We start from the raw sequence: 18,179 nt of genomic DNA, 5'->3' as shown, positions 1-18,179 counted from the left end.
AAAAAAAAAAAAAAGACTGGCAAGATGGCACAGCAGGTAAAAGTGCTTGCTGCTAACCAAGCCTGATGACCTGAGTTCAATCCTTGGGACTCATATAGTGGAAGGAGAGAAGCGCACGCGCACACACACACACAAATGTAATTTAAAAAAGCAAACAAAGGCCGGGTGTGTTGGCGCACGCCTTTAATCCCAGCACTTGTGAGGCAGAGGCAGGCAAATCTTCTGTGAGTTCAAGGCCAGCCTGGTCTACGTAGTGAGCTCCAAGACAGCCCCACTACAGGGGAGACCCTGTCTCAAAAAGACCAAAAAAAAAAAAAAAAAACAGAAACAAACAATGATGGCACATGCCTATAATCCCAGCAATCTGGAGGCTGAAGTAGTAGGATCTGGAGTTCGAGGCCAGCCTGGGCTTTAATATATAGAGACTTTGACTCAAAATAATGGTAATAAGCTGGGCTTGGTGGCACACGCCTGTAGTCCCAGCACTTGGGAGGCAGAGGCTGGTGAATCTCTGTGAGTTCAAGGCCAGCCTGGTCTACATAGGGAGTTCCAGGACAGCTGGGGCTACAGGGAGACCCTGTCTCAAAAAAGACACCCCCCAAAATAATAATGGTAATAAATAATAGTTAAAGGCACACACTCACATTGAACTTAGTTGGCCAGGCACTGTGCCAGGCAGGCTACCTGTGTTAACATGTGAGTTTACTTTTCATAACAAGGCAGTGAGGCTGATACTGTAATTATTAGCACCATTTTATAGATGCAGAAACAGGCACTGGAAGGATAAACAAGTTGCCCAAGATCTCTTTTGGTGGGAAAGGACTTGAATGCAGGCGATCTCCAGTCTTTGAGATCTTAAAAAAATTTATTGCATTTTGTTTATTTATAGGGTGTGTGTGTGTGTGTGCGTGTGCGTGTGTGTGTACGTAAGTGTACATGCATGCCTCGGTGCACCTGTGGAAGTCAGAGGACAACTTCAAGGAATCGGTGCTTGCTTTCCTCTATGGGTCCCAGGAATCCAATTCAGATCATCAGGCTTGGTGGCAAGTGCCTTATGCCTTACCCATTGAGCCATCTTGCTAACCCATCAGTCTCTGAGCTCTTGACCCAATCTTTACCCTCCAATGTACACCGTGGACTAGGGTCTTTTGTCCTTGTGGTCACCAAGCAGGATAGAGAGCAGGCGATATCAATCTGTTCTACAAGTGGGAAACTGAGAGACCTGAAGAGGATGACTTGCAGAGAGCCAGGCACTTAGGACGAAGGACTTGCTGTGTTTGGTAATTGACAGTCACTTGGTGTCATAGTAAAAACTTTTAGGACCAGTATTTGCCCATGCAAATGAGGCAGTTTTCTTCTTTTCTGGGCACAAGTGCGTGCTCCTGACTGTAGGGCTTCATATGACTATGGGGCCCTTTAAATCTCCCAGTTGAACCTTGGCCTGCTTCTTTCTGGAAGCTCAGAGCTTTGCTTGCACCTCCTCTCGCCTGTGCTAGGATTTGAACTCAAAGCCTTAGACATGCTAGATGAATGCTTGCTCTACCACTGAGCTACACTCCCAGGCCTTTAAAAGTTCTAGCTGAAGATAATCTTGCTAAGTTGCTCAGGCTGGCCTTAAACTTGCTATAAAAGCCCATACTGGCCTTGAACTTGTGATCCTCTCATCTCAGCTTCCCAAGTAGCTGGAATTACAGACTCGCACCACTGTGGCAATCTAATGTAGCCTTGAGAAGCAGCTGCTAAGCTACCAGAGCATCAGGACTGCTGGGTCAGGGCTTCTGGAAAAGTTGGGTGGAAATTGCCTCATTGCCTGTCTTGTTCCTGGTCTAATGGCTCAGACCATTTTTAGATGTCAGGAAATATAACAATATGGCACAATTCTCTTGTTGAATAATGGATGAGGCCAGAGAAGGCACTGTTTTCATCCTGGTGAATTATTTACCAGGAGCCTCTAATTTAAGGGCTCTCCATTATAAATGTCCCAGATCTTGCATAGGTATAGTTACCCCCCACTTGGCTCCCTCAGTTTCCCACTTATAGACAAAAGCTATACCTTTCTTGTCTGCTGTTACTCTAGGTGACTCCTTTTCTGCCCCCCCCCCCACCTGTGGCCATCAGGTGTCTGAGTCTGGAGTCCCCTCTGTTTCTGGTTAGGACCCCTCTCCTGGCGACCCAGGACAGATCTGCCAGGAGCAGCTAGAGTCATTAGAAGCTTGGGGCCTGTGCTGCAGGCACAGGGAGCCTTGTGTGTGTTCAAATGTGTGTATGCGTGCAGCATACATCTACTCTGTCAATGTCTCTCTTGTCCCTGTGTCTCTCTGACTCCATGTTTTTCCATCTTTCACTTTCAGTTTGTCTCTGACCATGTCATTCTGGCTGTGGGTCTCTCTTCTCTCATAGTCCCTCCCCTCCTTGCCCGGTGGCCTCTTTGTCTGCCAGCCTCTCCTAGCCCCCTCACCTCAGCTCCTGTCTTTCTCTGTCTCTGCCTCTCTGGCCTGACTTTCAGGTCTGAATGAGGCACTACTCTTCTTGGGACACTTAGGTAAAGGCAGATCTTGGGGTCTTCTAAACCCAGACTTACAGATCAGCACAATAGGCGTGAAATACACTTTAGGTCTTTGTCATTTTTTTGGCTATTCAAACGAGTGATTGCATCAGCCACTCTGAGGAGCTCTTTCTTCTTCAGCTTTGTGTATGCTTTATGTTTTATGATGTTTGCCCCCAGGGTAGGCTGTCCCCAGGCTGGAAGCATCTGGTGATGAGTTGCAAGTTTTTGGTGCTTTCAAAAATAACTTTAAGAAGTTGTTTCTGTTCTTCATTCATCAGTTTGTTTTTTTCATCTGTTGTTATTGATTTAAAGATTAAAGTACTTATTTTGCCATCTTTGGCCAGAATGTATTTTCTAAATGGTTGATCTTTATTTTATTTTATTTTTTAGGTCTTTTTGAGACAGGGTCTCCCTGTAGCTCTAGCTGGCCTGGAACTCAACCTGGCATGGTTGATTTTTTTTTTTTTAAGTGTTATTTATTTATTTATTTATTATTTTTTGTGGTGATGCTGGGGATTGAATCTCAAAACTTTTTGTGGTTTTCTTTTTCTTTTTTAAGTTTTTAAAATTTATTGATTTATTTTTGTCTTTTTGAAGCAGGGTTTCCCTGTAGCCCCAGCTGTCCTGGAACTCACTATGTAGACCAGTCTGGCCTTGAACTCACAGAGATCTGTCTGCCTCTGCCTCCCAAGTGCTGGGACTACAGGCATGCGCCACCACACCTGGCTTAAATTTATTATTTTTATTTTATGTGTATGTGTGTATTGCCTTCATGTATCTAAGTGCACCCATGTCGTGCAATGCCTGCAGAGGACAGAAGAGGCTGTTGGATCCCCTGGAAGCGGAGTTACGGACAGTTGCTAGCTGCCATGTGGGTACTGGGATTCGAATTTGCAAGAACAGCCAGTGTTCTTAACCGCTGAGCCATCTCTCCAGTCCCAGGTTATTATTATTTTTTTTTAAATAGTGAGTGGGGCATGGTGGCATATGCCTTTAATCCCAGCATTTGGGAGACAGAGGCAGGCAGATCTCTATCTCTGAGATCAACGCCAGCCTGGTCTGCATAGTGAGCTCCAGGCCAACTAGGGCTACAGGGAAACCCTGTAAGAAAAAAGAAAAGAAAATAGTGAAGAGCTGGGGATGTGAGATCAGTGGTAGAGTGTTGGCCTGGTATGCACAGGGTCTTAGGTTCAACCCCCAGCACGGCAAAGAGGAAAAAAAAAAGAAAGAAATCAAAGTCATTAGTAATGCAGCTAAGAGATTAAAAGAGTAAAATTAGTTTCAGCCTTAGTGGAAAGTTTGTATCATAAGCAGCAAAATGGGCTTTATTTTAGTCAAGAGAAATTTAACAGCCTCACTCTAATGGAACAGCTGGCCCACCTCTTCTGTCCTCTGTCTCACCCAGGCCTCTGTTGCCCACCAAACCCAGTATCAGTAGGTGGAACTCTCCCTCTGATTGACAGCAGAACAACAGTCTTATATTTGATGACATTACAAGTCCTCTTTCCAACTCTCCTGTATATGAGTCAACATTTTCCCAGCCTCTGTGGTAGTGGAGGTGACCTAGAGGAGAGCGTTTGATGGTAGGGGGCAGTGCGCTGCATGCACAGTTCTCCCTACCCCCATCCTCACCCACAGCTCAGGGGTTCAGGAGTGTACCTTTGCCTCAAGCCATTGGCTCTTCCAAACATCCTGCCTACTCCTTCAGTCTGGATTCTTCTCTTTGTGTCCCAGGTTGGACCTAAAGTCTGGCCTTTTAGATCTTAGCTGTCCATAAGAGCTTGGGCTGGAGAGAAGGGCTGGATTCTAGAAGCAGCTGTTCCTCAGACAGGTGGGGTGCCTCTCTCCTCTGGGAGGGGAGATGCATGGGAAGGGCCATGTGTGCTGACTCCTGGGCCCTGCCTCCAGAGAGGGGGATAGCCTGGCTGCCAGGGGCGCCTTGGCCTCCCGCACATGTGTTACACATCGCTGTGTGTCCCCAACTGTGTGGTAAATGCAGCTTGTTGCCGCTGCAGGCCTTGAGTGGCTCACGCTTTCCACATCACCACATAGCAAAGCAATTTCCTCACATTCCCTTCTCTTGACTGCTCAGGAAGTGGTTAACAGAATATTTCTAAATATAAAAGTATGAGACTGACTCCCTTTGAAAACCAGCTGAGGGGCTGGAGAGCTGGCTCAGTGGTTAAGAGTACTGACTGCTTTTGCAGAGGACCTGGGTTCGATTTCCAGCACCCACATGGTGGCTACGAACCGTCCTTAACTCCAGTTCCAGGGGAATCCAGAGCCCTCTTCTGACCTCCGTGGCATTGGACATAGCTGCCCTCACATACATGCAGGAAATATACTCATACACATAAAATTAAAAAAAAAAAAAGAAATTAAAAAAGAAAAAAGAAAACCAGCTGAGGTCCCACCTCTCAAGGAGCTTTTTGGGCACAGAGGAAGGGGACAGGAGAAGCTGAGGGGATTACCTAGGCCCTGAGGATAACTAGACACACAGGGGAGACAGGGTGTTCTCCTGCATGTAAAGAGGAGGGTATAGACCTAAAGACTGAATTTCAAACTGTGGCCAACTCTGTTCAGCCACTTCTTTAAAAAAGATTTACTTATTTGTATCTTATTTGCTGGTGTGTACTGTTATGTGTATAGTGCTGGAAGAGGGTATCAACACTGCTGTGTGGGGACTCGGGGTTGAACCTGTGTCCTAGGAGAACAGCAAGTACTCTTTTTTTTTTGGTCTTTTTTTGAGTCAGGGTTTCCCTGCAGTCCCAGCTGGCCTGGAACTCACAGAGGTCAGCCTGCCTCTGCCTCCTGAGTGCTGGGATTAAAGGCGTGCACTACCATCGCTACCATGCCTGGCTAACAGCAAGTACTTTTAACTGTTCCTGACCTCTGAGACATCTCTGCAGCCCCTAAAAAATTTTTTTACCCTCCCGTGAACTGGAACTGTGGTCCCCTCCCATAAGCCTGGAGCCATGGTCTCCAACTGTGAGCCATGGTTCTACACTCCTGGTGGTGGGCTGATAGTGGAACAGATTGGAAGACGGAGGCAGCAGTTTCAGTCTTCTCCGAGTACCTGCATTCCTCACGTCCTCCCCTGAGGTCCTGAGTTGTTCATAGCAGTGATTTTGCCTCTGTGTTAGACTTATGATGGGGACAGGGGAAGTTTCTGTCATTTGGAGTTTCTAGTCTTGAGAGGACTGATTCTTAAGAATGGACTTCCCACTTCCCCTGATGGCCAGCTAAGGTCTTGACTCTACACACAGTCCTGGGCACCCAGGCCCTGACGTTGGACCTCTCCCATCCCCAGGTACAAGAGGTTTTCCATCATTTTTCTTTTACTCTTCTATAGCCCCAGTGTACCTTCACCTGTGTCCTATAGAAAATGTAAAACACATAATTGAATTTATGAAGACATGGGGCTGGAGAGATGGCTCAGCAGTTAAGAGCACTGGCTGTTCTTGCAGAAGACCCAGGTTCGAATCCCAGCACCCCCAGGGATGGCTAACAACCGTCTATAACTTCAGTTCCAGGGACTCTGACACCCTCTTCTGTCCTTTGCGGGCATTGCACAACATAGGTGCACTTACATACAAGCAGGCAATACACACATAAGATAAAAATAATGCTTTTTTTTTTTTTTTTGGCTTTTTGAGACAGGGTCTCTTTGTAGCCCCAGTTGGCCTGGAACTCACTTTGTAGACCAGGTTGGCCTTGAACTCCTAGAGATCCACTTGCTTCTGGCTCCCAAGTGCTGGGACTAAAGGCCCACCACGCCCGGCATACATAAAATATTTTTCGAAAACCGCTAAATTGGGGCGGGGGTTCAAAGCAGAGCAGATAAAATGCAAGCCCATTTACAGAAATTATAAACACTTGCACGGGAAACAATAATCACATTTTAGAAGAATACATTCAAACCAAAAGATTTATAGTAAACCCAACAAAATGGTTTTTTGGGGGATGGGTGAAAGGGAATTAATGAACAGAGTGGAAAGCTGTCTGCCTGGGTGGCATCAGGGAAAGAATGCAGACTCAGGAGCCAGGCGGATACGGGACTAGTTCTCTGGTCTGTCATTTGTGACGATACTGTGGCTCCAGAGTCCTTGTTTATAAAAGTGGGCTGAGAGGCTGAGAGGCTGGGGAGATGGATCAGTGGGAAGAGCCCTTACTGCACAAACAGGAGGACCAGAGTTTGGATCCCCAGAACCCATGTAAATGGGAGACTGGAGTGGTAACTGTATTTCTAGTACTTAGAAGGCAGAGACAGTGGATTCCTGGAGCAAGCTGGCTAGGTAGACAGGCTATAGCTCTGGGTTCAAGTGAGAGACCCCTGGGTTGGGGATTTGGCTCAGTAAGTCCTGGGTTTGGTCCTCAGCTCCTGAAGAAAAAAAAAAAGACAAAATAACAAAAAAGACCGCCACCCCCAAAAAAAACCTCAAGTGAGAGACCCCACATTAATATATAAGATGGAGGGGTGGGAGAGATGGCTCAGTGGTTAAGAGCACTGGCTGCTTTTCCAGGGAACCCCATTCGGTTCCTTGAGCCCACATGGCCTGATCTGACACCCTCTTCTGACCTCTGTGGACATTGCATGCACATGGTGCACTTACATACATACGGGTAAAAAATGGATACACATGAAAGAAAAATAAGTAAATATAAATACACACACACACACACACACACACACACATATACAAACACAGTGGAAAGTTATGGAGAAAGAAACCCAACATCAGCCTCTGGCCTCCACAAGCACACATGTATGTGCACACTCACACACATGAACATCGCACATAAATAATACTTCTGACCAGTGTTGAGAGTTCTTGGATCAGAAATAGCATGTCATTTCACAGGGCCTGCCTGGTCAGAGGTGGAGCAGTTTACTCTGCTCCATCCAGGATCTAGGCCACCAGCCACATGTGCCTCCTAAGTTCTTGAAATGTGGCTAATGGGGCAGAGTCGGTGGAAGTGATTTTTCAACTTTATTTCATTTAGTTAAGTTACATTTAATGAGCCTCATGTAGCTGGTGCTGTAGCTCGGTGGTAGAGTGCTTGCCTAGTATACATGAGGCCCTGGGTTCAATCCCCAGCATCCCATAAAACTGGGGGTGGTGGCATATACCTGTAATCATAGCACTCAAGAGGCAGAGATGAGGATCAGAAGTTGTAGGTCATCCTCAGCTACATAGTGAGTTGGAGGCCAGCCTGAGCTACATGAATTAGACCCTGTCTCCAAAAAAGAGCTGGGCATGGTGGTGCATGCCTTTAATCCCAGCACTTGGGAGGTAGAGGTAGGTGGATCTCTGTGAGATAGAGGCCAGCCTGGACTACATAGTTCCAGGCCAGCTGGGGATACAGGGAGACCTGTTTCAAAAGGACCAAATAAATACCTGAGTGAATGAATGAATGAATGAATGAATGAATGTTCGTGAGGATTTTCTTCACTGAATGGCATTGCAGCCACCCATTCCTACCCACTAAGTTTCAACTTTTGGATCTAGGCAAGGCAGGGAGTCATGTCTTCCCTGTCACAGAGAATTTGGGATGAATTGTGATCACTCTGCCTGGGTTTGGGCTGTACCTCTGTCTGGAACATTCACTTTTCCATTTTACAAGGATTGGACTCTTTTTGTCCCCTCTTGGTTCCTGAACACAGTGGGTGGGCACCACTGGAATCCTGCTGGGACTGAACTCATGGCTGATAGCCCAGTCTTGGGTCCAGTGGCCCTGTCACCTTCCCTGGGGTGAATATTATTTTCATGGGAGGCCTAATATCAATTCCACTTTAATGTTGTAGCTGGAGAAGATTCTAAAATCCCATTTTGAGCTGATCTCAATGGTTGTGCTAATAGTCCTTGCTAATTGGTAAACTGAGGCAAGATGATTCATTGAGCCTAGGAGTTCGGGGCCAGCTTGGGCAAGTGAAGACATAGCATGCCTTTAATCCCAGCACTTGGGAGGGAGAGGCAGGCCGATCTTGTGAGTTTGAGACTAGCCTGGTCTACATAGTGAGTCAAAAAAACAAAAATAAAAAAAATAAAAAACACCCAAAATACTCAGGGGCTTGAGAGATGGCTCAGTGGTTAAGAATCATTGCTCTTAAAGAGGACCCATATGGTGGTTAACAACTCCAGTTCTAGGAGATCCAACAGCCTCTCCTGGCCACTTCGGGCATTGCATGCATGGGTGCATTTACACACAAGGAAAACACCTAAAATAAAAAGAAATACATCAAAAAAAATTTTTTTTTGGTCTTTTTTTTTTTTTTTTGAGACAGGGTCTCCCTGTAGCCCCAGCTGCCCTGGAACTCACTATGTAGACCAGGCTGGCCTAGAACTCACAGAGATCCGCCTGCCTCTGCCTCCTGAGTGCATCAAAAAAATTTTAAGTTTACAAAAAATTATTCAAAAACAAAGTAAGTTGGATATGGTGGCTCACTCCTGTAAATCCCAGTGCTTGGGAGCCTTAGACAGGAGGATTACTTTCTTTGAGTTCAAGGCTAGCCTGGGCTACACTGGAATCTGAATCTCTCTCTCTCTCTTCTCTTTTCTCTTTTCTCTGTCTCTCTCTCTCACATACACACAGACAAACACACACAGTCTAAAGCAGAGCCAGGCTTGGCACATGTCTGTAATCCCAGCACTTCGGAGATAGATGCAGGAAGATTGGGAGTTCAAGGCCAGTCTTAGCTACACAACAAATTTGAGGCCAGCCTGAGCTACATGAGATCTTATATCAAAACAAACAAACAAACAAACAAATCTATTCAAGGCTTCCAGTTTCCAGATGAGAAAACTCAGGTCCATAGAGGAAAATCAAATTGACAATCATAGATAAAGACAGAACAAGATTTCAGGTGAGATGGGCTCTTATTTAACTGTATCCCATACCTGCTTGTGGGGCACTTTTCTTAGTGGCCTAGACACTGAGGGAGGAGGACAGTAGTGTCATCCTGAGCACAAATGCCTACCCTCCTCCCTTTGACCCTTTGGGCTTACACTCTAGCTTGGGGGAGTCTCAACAGAGGCAAGGAATCAAAGGAAGGTGTGGCATGTGGCCCCAGTGGCATGGGAAGGCAGGCAGATGGGTCTTCTAGGGCAGCTCAGTTGAGGGGAGGGAGGGTCCCAGCAGAGATGTCTGATCCTTCTCTGCAGTTCCCAGCTGCCTCAGTCCAGTGCACCTGCCATGGGGAGGGTCATAATTAATCCTTCTGGGGCCTGGCCCCACATTTGCTAAAAGAGAGTTGACTGTGCAGCTGGAGACTGGGATGGCGGACCAGCTTGGGGAGTGGGGCCTCTGGGCCTGAGACTACTTCCCAGCATCTTTGTAGCTAATATAGCACTGTCTTGGGGCCTGGGCAGTGTTCTGCCAACGTTTCTATAATTTTACAGATAATCAAATTCCCTGGGCAGCAGTGGTCTGCTAAGTTACTTTACTTTCTAGTAGGACTGGAACCCAGGTCTCTGCATCCCATGTTCCTTCCTCCTGGTTATCACCGTATCCCTGGTTCCTTCACCCTACTTTCTTTTGGTCTTTTTAAGACAGGGTCTCCCTGTAGCCCTAACTGGCCTAGAACTCAGGTTGTAGATCAGACTGGCCTTGAACTCACAGAGACCCACTTGCCTCTGCCTTCCGAGTGCTGGAATTAAAGGCGTGCACCACCATAGCCAGCTAACCCTGAATTTTTTTAAAAAATATTTTATTTATTATCTATTTTATGTGTATGAATGTATTGCCTGCATGTAGGTAAGTGCACCCATGTCATGCAATGCCTGTGGAGGACAGAAGAGGTCATTGGATCCCCTGGAACGGGAGTCACAGACAGTTGTTAGCTGCCATGTGGGTGCTGGGATTCAAACCCAGGTCTTCTGCAAGAACAATCAGTGTTCTTAACCGCTGAGCCATTTCCAGCCCCGACCCTGAATTTTTAAAAAAAATTTTTATTTAGCCTGGCTTGGTAAATAGCATAATGTATAAAATTCAGTGGGGGCTATGGGAGAGTGCTGATGGGGAAGGAGGTATAAAGAGGACTAAGATGTTATATATGAAATACACAAGAAAAAAAAGAAAAAAATATATATATATATTTTATTTAATGTATGTATGTATGTATGTATGTATGTATGTGTATTGCCTGCATGTAAGTGAGCCCCTGTTGTGCAGTGCCTACGGAGGTCAGAAGAAGGTGTCGGATCCCCTGGAACTGGAGCTATAGACGGTTGTTTAGCTGCCATGTGACTGCTGGGAATCGAACCCGGGTCCTCTGCAAGGGTAGTCAGTGCTTTTAACTGCTGAGCCATCTCTCCAGCCCCTCACCCTGCATTTTTATCTGTTGCTGCTTTCTTGGAGACATCAGAGCCATTTGAAGGTCACTAAGGGTGAGGCACATGTACCGAGTCCCACCCTCCCAGTTCCTCCACACCTATGGTGTGGCCCCTGACTATAGAGCACCTTAAGCCATGACTTCTGTCATTTTGCCGCTTGGATCCACATGGTGCTAGACAGAAGGCCTCCAGGGAGTGGACCAGGCAGATCTGAGTTTTGATTTTGACTTGGGTAGGAGAACTGTTCTGCTAGGTTGTGTCTGCCCTGTCCTTGCTGCTCTTGTCCCGTTCCCTAACCCAGAGGAAGGAGTCTTTCCAGATACGGCCCATGCAGAAAAAGTCAACAGGGTCTCCGGCCCTGCTCCCTCCTGCTGTGCTCAGAGGAAAAACGAGTGGATTTGTGGGGACAGCAGGGCTCCAGTTGGTGAACCTCAGGCCTTTTGTAGAACTGGGGGAGACAGAAAGGTATAGTACTTTGTGTTTTACCACTTGGTGGGAACTGGGGGAGAGAGGAGGGTGTGGTACTTTGTGCTTTACCACTTGGTGGGAACTGGGGGAGAGAGGAGGGTGTGGTACTTCGTGCTTTACCACTTGGTGGGGTTCGGAGTCAGCTGTGGCCCATCTTCAGAGACTTGAAGCTGTGCATTCTGGGCTTATCCTTAAATAGTTGCTAGTCCTTAGCATAGGAAGGGAGGATATTTTAATCTCTAGTCACAAATAACTGCAGGATTCTAAAAATTGCTGCCAACCTGAGTGAGCTGGGAGATTACTAGACTTGCTGTTCATCCATATGACTCTCAAAGGGATGGAGTGTTATTCCTCAGAAGTTACCCAGTGCCAGTGTGGGAGAGCTGTCAGTGGTTGGGAACACTGGCTGCTCTTGCAGAGGACCTGGGTTCGATTCCCAGCATCCACACAGCAGCTGAGAACTGTCTGTAACTCTAGTTCCAGGGGATCTGATACCCTCTTTTGACTTCCTCGAGCATTGTACAGCACAGGTGCACTTACATGCAGGGAATAAACTCATACACATAAAATAAAATAATAAAAAAATGAGGGAAGCCAGGCTTGGTAGTGGATGCCTTTAATCCCAGCACTTAGGAGACAGAGGGCATGTGGATCGTTGTGAGTTCAAGGCCAGTGTGGTCTACATAGAGAGTTCCAGACCAGCTGGGGCTACCAAAAAAAAAAAAAAAAAAAAAAAAACCAGAAAAAAATCACCAAAACAAAACAAAAAAACAAACAAAACAAAAAATCATGGGAAAAACAAAAAGACAAAGTCAAGCCATGGTAGTATAAGCCTATAATGCCAACATTCAGGAGGGAGGGGTAGAGGCAGGATACCTGCCTGGGCTATAGAGTAAGACTCTGCTTTAAAAACAAACAACAATAAAGCCAGGTGTGCTAGTGCACACACTTGGGAAGCAGAGGCAGGCAGATCTCTGTGAGATCGAGGCCAGCCTGGTCTACATAATGAGTTCTAGGTCAGCTGAGGCTGCAGGGAGACTCTGTCTCAAAAAGCCAAAACAAAACAAAAAACAAACAACAGCAAAACAAACCACCACAAACAGCCAACCAAACATGGTGACACAAGCCTGTAATCTCAGCATTTAAGATGCAGAGGCAGGAGGATTACCAAATGTTTGAGGCCAGCTAGGGCTGCACATAATGAGACCTTGTCTAGAAAATGACAAAACATAAAAGTTAAAAAGGACTAGGGATGGTTGGTAGAGTGCTTGCCTAACATGCACACAGCCCTGGGTTTCATCCCTAGCACCTCAGAAACTGGGCATGGTAGTGCATGTCTGGAATCCCAGAAGGCAGGAGAATCAGAGGTTCAAGGTCATCCCCAGCTATGTAGCAGCACACTGTAGGCTATGAAACCCTGTCAGAAGGAATTGGGGGCAGGGAACAGAGGAAAAAACAGAAAAAAGAGAAAAGTTTGCACATGGAAGAGGCTGGAGAGGAGGTCTGCCGTTCTTATAGGCCAGAACCTGGGGTTGCCCTCTTACCTGGAGCATTTCTGTTTCTAGGGTTGAAGACTGCTTGTTCTGGCCTGTGCCCTAGTGTTGTTGCCCCAGCCAGGGCATGGAAAGTTGGCACACCTTCCCTCAGGTCTGTGTCTGCTCCAACAGGAGCCACTCTGGCCCAGGCTCCAGAGGCCGCCTGAAATTCAGGATTTTTTCCCCTCTAGGGACCTGGACCCTGGAGTCAGCTTTTGTTGTGCTCTGGTGTGGAACAGTCAGCCAGGTGTGTGTGCCTGGTTGGCCTTGGGTGTGAGAGAGGTCACACAGTCACTTCTGTGAACACGTAGCACCATGTAAAATGCTCGTGGTTTTCTGGAGCCCGCTCTTGGAAGGCTTAGGCTGGGAAGGAAGTTTCTCACTGACCAGTATCTTGGCTCTGCCTGGTCCTGAGGCACCTGTCTAGCGAGTGTAATTTTCTTTAATAAGATGGAGAAAAGTGAATTAGAATCATTTGGTCATGTTCTGCAGGTTTTGAGGCCTGTATAGGTCGGGGGTGGGGCATTTTCCCCCCTAGGCTTGAGGGTTAGCTCCTGAGAGGTGGGTAATAGGCAGATACTTGGACCAAGTTTGCTAAAAGTACTTAGAGCTAGAATGCTTAGGGAAAACTCCCTGCTGCTCTGGCCATGTATGAAAGTATGTACCTGTAATTCTAGCACTTGGGAGGCAGAGGCAGGAGGATCTCAAATTCAAGGCCCATTTGAACTATGTGTCAATACCCTATCTCAAAAAACCATGAGCTGGGAGTGTAGTTCCGTGGTAGAGCATTTGCCTAACAAGTTCAAGGCCCTGGGTTTAAACTCTAGTGCCACAAAACAAAAGCCCCAAACCAAACTGTCTGCTGTTCCCTGCTGTATGTAACAATTGTGTTGACATGTGTGTATGAGTACACATACCCATGCATACAAATTGGCTGGGCCTGGAGCCCAGAGGGGAGAGTGAGTGTCAGACAAGATGCTTGTGGAGAGCAAAGAGCAGGCATGGATGTTGGACTAATCACTGACACATTTTTGAGGGGCTGGAACTAGAGGTACATAGAGTGTCTGTAGACATGGATGTTAGAGAGCCTTGGAGAATGTCCTTATTGGGTATTCATAGCTCCAGCTGGGCTGAGGTCACTGCTGGGTATAGGCAGATGGCTCTGCCTGCTTGCTGTTGTTATGGGGCTTCTTGGGCCTTCTGTGCCCCATGGACAAGGCTCCTACCTAGGCAACATTTCCTTCTGGGTATTCCATGCTGTATATGACTGGTTGTATGAACCCTCTTAACCTTCAAATAGCCTGGAGTAGTAGGCCTGGTATCCTCATTCCACAGCAAAGAGAAGGGGGTAGGGGACACACTGAAGTGGCATCCATAGAGAGTGTAACAGGGTGAGGCTCTTCGATGACAGGAAGACTACCATATTGGGTGAGTTGCTTTGATGCAACTCTACGAGGCTACGTGCAATAGGGTGATATGTGGAGAGGCCCAATGATGAGAGACTGTGCAGTTTTGGGAAGCCCAGGACCAGTGGGTCATCAGAGAAGGCCTTTTCCAGCCCTCAGAACTGGGGGTATCCTCAAGTCAGGGGTAAGGGGCAGAAACATGGCAATTTGAGTCAGGTACTCCCTTAGCCTCAAAAAGCCTGTCATGGCTACATTCCATGTCTTGTCACTGGCATAAGCAAAGCTTTTGAAGAGTGCCTCACATCCCAGCCCCTCCTTTCCTGAGATCTGGCATTGCTATCGAGGAGTCCCCGCTGCCTCTAAGGCTCCCTCAAACAACCACAGAGCAACATCTACCACAAGCAGGTTGGCAGCCTGGGCACATTCCCATTACTTTCTCACAGCACCAGGCCAGCCTCCTGAAAGAGGAGCCCCATGGCTGAGTTGCACCAAGCAGGGGCTGGGAGAAGCCTAGAGGCTCCTGCTGGCTTTTGAAACATCTAAAGTTTGCCCCAGCCAAGCACTAACCAGGACCTGCTGTGAGCTGACGTCAGGACAGAGGCCCCCTCGGGGCTGGCTTTGATGTTTCCCAGGCCCTGTGTGGGGGTGCAGGGGGCTCTGAGTGGCAGTCTGGGAATGTAGCATCTCTTACCACAGTTCTGGTGAAGCTCAGCCCTGGCCCCAGGAGGGAATGCTGGAGGCTGAGGGAGGGTGTGTGTGTATGTGTGTGTGTCTGTCTGTCTGTCTGTCTGTCTGTCTGAGTCTGAGCTGGAGTCCCTCTGAGTTATACAGGCTCCTCTCAAGCTCAGGTTTCTGTGGTTCCTGCACCCCCCCTTCCCCAGGGCCCATTTCTTCCATCCCATCTACCACCTGGTTGTTTCCTTCAGCCCTTCCTTGGTGTGTGGGGGGGGTAGCTCCTCCCCTGTCCAGGGTTTGAACATGGCCCATGGCCTTGGCAAATGGGGAACTTTCTAATGTTCTGAGAATTTGAGTCCTTGAGCAGGAAGAGTGGTCATGGGATTAACAGTAGCAGCCTTTACTGAAGGTGAATTCTAGCCAAGGCTCTTCACACACATTACTGCACTTAAGGCTCACAACACCCTCCTGTGTGCAGCACACAGGGTATAACAGGATCTAAGTGTGATCTGTCTGAATCTAAACCTTTACCAGGTCCTCTCTAGGAGCAGGGCTCTGGGCTCCCCACCATGTCTGTGGAAGCTGAGTGGGGAAGTGGGGTTCTTTCAGGGGTGTCCAACATTTGACATGAAGACAGACACATCATTGTCATCTATAAACTTCACACACAGGGACTGTGAGATCATGTTTTATGCTCATGCATACACACACACACACACACACACACACACACACACACACACACAGTCTCACAGGGAGGGGCAGCAGCATGGGTAAAGGTGTTTGCCACCAAACTGACAACCTGAGCTCGAGTCCCAGAATCCACACAGTGGAAGGAGAGAACCGACTCTCACAAGTTGTCCTCGGACTGCCACATGTGCACATACTCTCCCCACACAGATAAGTAAATTAAAGATCATCTCAGGGCTGGGGAGATGGTTCAGTTAGTCTAGTGCTTGTTGTATAAACATGAAGACCTGAGTTCAACCCCCAGCACCAACATACAAAGCCAGATGTAAGACTGGGCATGGTGGCACACACCTTTAATCGAGCACTTGGGAGGCAGAGGCAGGTAGATCTCTGTGAGGTCTAGGCTATCCTGGTCTACATAGCAAGTTCCAGGCCAGCTGGGGGAACAAGGAGACCCTGTCTCAAAAAAAAAAAAAACAAAAAAAAAACCACCCACTTGGAATCCAGGCCAGGGAGGCAGAGGCAGGAGGATCTGAGATGGAGGCCAGCCTGGTCTACATAGTAAGTTCCAGGCCAGCTGGGGCTGCAGGGAGACCCTGTCTCCAAAAGGCCAAAAAAAAGGTAGTGTTTTAAGCAAGTTTACAATTTTGTGTTGGGCTGTATTCATAGCTATTCTGAGCAACAAGTTACACACCCTAGCCACCAGCATTCTCTTTTTCTCAAAATATTTTATTTTATTTTTATTTGTTTATTTTTTTGGTCTTTGGATTTTATGTGTATAAGTGTTTTGCCTACATGTATGTAGGTGTGATGCATGCAGTGCACATAGAGGCCAGAAGAGGGCATTGGAACTGATGTTAAGGTTATATGCTCTGCTGTGTGGGTGCTGGGAACTGAGCCCTTGGTCCTCTACAAGAGCTGCTGATGCTCTTAATCCCAAGCCATCCCTCCAGCCCCCATCTCTCTGCTCTTTGAAGAGTATCTTGGAGTTGTGAGTTCCAAGATTTTGGCGAGTTGAATTTGCAGAAGACCTTTGGACTGAAGGTAAATGTGCCTCTCATAAGATAGTCAAGAAGTATTCTTGATGCCAGGGCCTGTCCTTGCCTTGAGGTTTTTCTTCAGGTCAGCCAGTATTCTCTGGATGACTTTTGTGGACCTGGTATTATCTGGGGGAGGCATGTCTGCCCCATAACCTGGCGTGGGGAAAGTGACTCTTCCTTGTAGGATTAGGTACTTACTTGCAGGGGCAGGGCTGGGAAGAGCGTGGGGTGAGGAATTGGCTTCTTTGGTTGTGAGCTTGGCTTTGCGACACCCGAGTTATCAGATCTTGGGAAGATCCTTCATATTTCTGGACCTGGGTTTACCTTTGATTGTGACAAAGGGATTGTACCATGATGCCCAGCAGGGGTAGAACCACACCCCTCTGGAGTATTTGGAAATGTGTAGGGAAGTGTTTGGGTTGGCACGGCAACTGGGGGTGCTCAGCAGTGCCTGCAGGAAGATTTGTTAACTGGCACAGTGGGTGGGATCACCCAGCTTGGTGGAGAATTGTCCTGCCCAGAGAACCAACTGGGCCCCATTGAGAAGGAATGAGGGTGTTTTGGGACACTGCCAGCTCCCTGAGTGTTTTGTGTTGGAAGATATGGCCTGGCACCTTCGGAAAGGTGGGGAGATGGACTGACAACCAGAACAGCCCCTCATCTTGACCCAGCTTTGATAGATTCTGGACTTGTCCTGGCACAGTCTTTATGAGAAGAGTGATTCTCATACCCTAAAGAACCAAACTTCACCTCCAGGAACTTGAGCGAGTGCTCTCTGGGCCAAGATGAATCTCTAGTGACTTGGGAAGGGATTGGGAGGACCCTGTTAGTATTTTCTTGCTCTTGTATAGCCTAGAACCTGTTTCTTCTGAGTGGCTGGGAATATCTCTCCCATGTTCAAGACTCACTGACCCCAGTACTCTGTAAGGCACCCACACAGGGCAAGAACAAAGCCCAGTGTGTTACTCCTGACACTGCTGTAACTATACCGCCCACCTGCCTGGCCCTGCCCTCCACCTCCCTAACCCATCTGCCTAGTACAGGTGTCTGGCCCTTTGTTTCAACTGACTGTGGTTCTTCCTTTGGTGACAGCCCCCCACCCCCACGTCCGTGATTGTTCTGGCTGTAGCCAGAGTTAAATGACAGTGGTTCAAGAGGTTGAAAACATGAACTCACTTGTGGCCTTAGCAGTACCAGGTTCTAAGAGACAGAGCAGAGGGTATTGGGACAACTCTCGCATGTCTTGGCTATAACTCATATGTCTAGAGACTGTTGTGATGGGATGGATTCTCACAGAGGAACCTCTAAGGATGATGGACTGCAAAGCATCTGTAGGTGGGCTGCAAAGCTTCTCTGACCTATGGCCATTTCTGTTTCGGGCTGTTGAGAATAAGTTGTTATCTTTCCAGGTTGCTCTTTAGGTCAGGACTGAACTTTGTTCAGTGCTGATTCTGGGTGGTAGGGAGAGCTACATGGTTATGTTC

General features: G+C 47.5%; 1 protein-coding gene across 1 annotated transcript in view; it reads left to right on the top strand.

The window, feature by feature from the left end:
* Ptk7 (protein tyrosine kinase 7 (inactive)) overlaps window positions 1–18,179 on the top strand; it is an 81,831-nt gene that overhangs the window by 33,718 nt on the left and 29,934 nt on the right. The window lies entirely within an intron of this gene.

This window comes from Nannospalax galili, unplaced genomic scaffold, assembly GCF_000622305.1.
Source record: "Nannospalax galili isolate Female #2095 unplaced genomic scaffold, S.galili_v1.0 scaffold653, whole genome shotgun sequence".
Lineage (NCBI taxonomy): Eukaryota > Metazoa > Chordata > Mammalia > Rodentia > Spalacidae > Nannospalax > Nannospalax galili.
The sequence above is the reverse complement of the archived record's forward strand: the minus strand, read 5'-3'. Positions and strand labels throughout refer to the sequence as shown.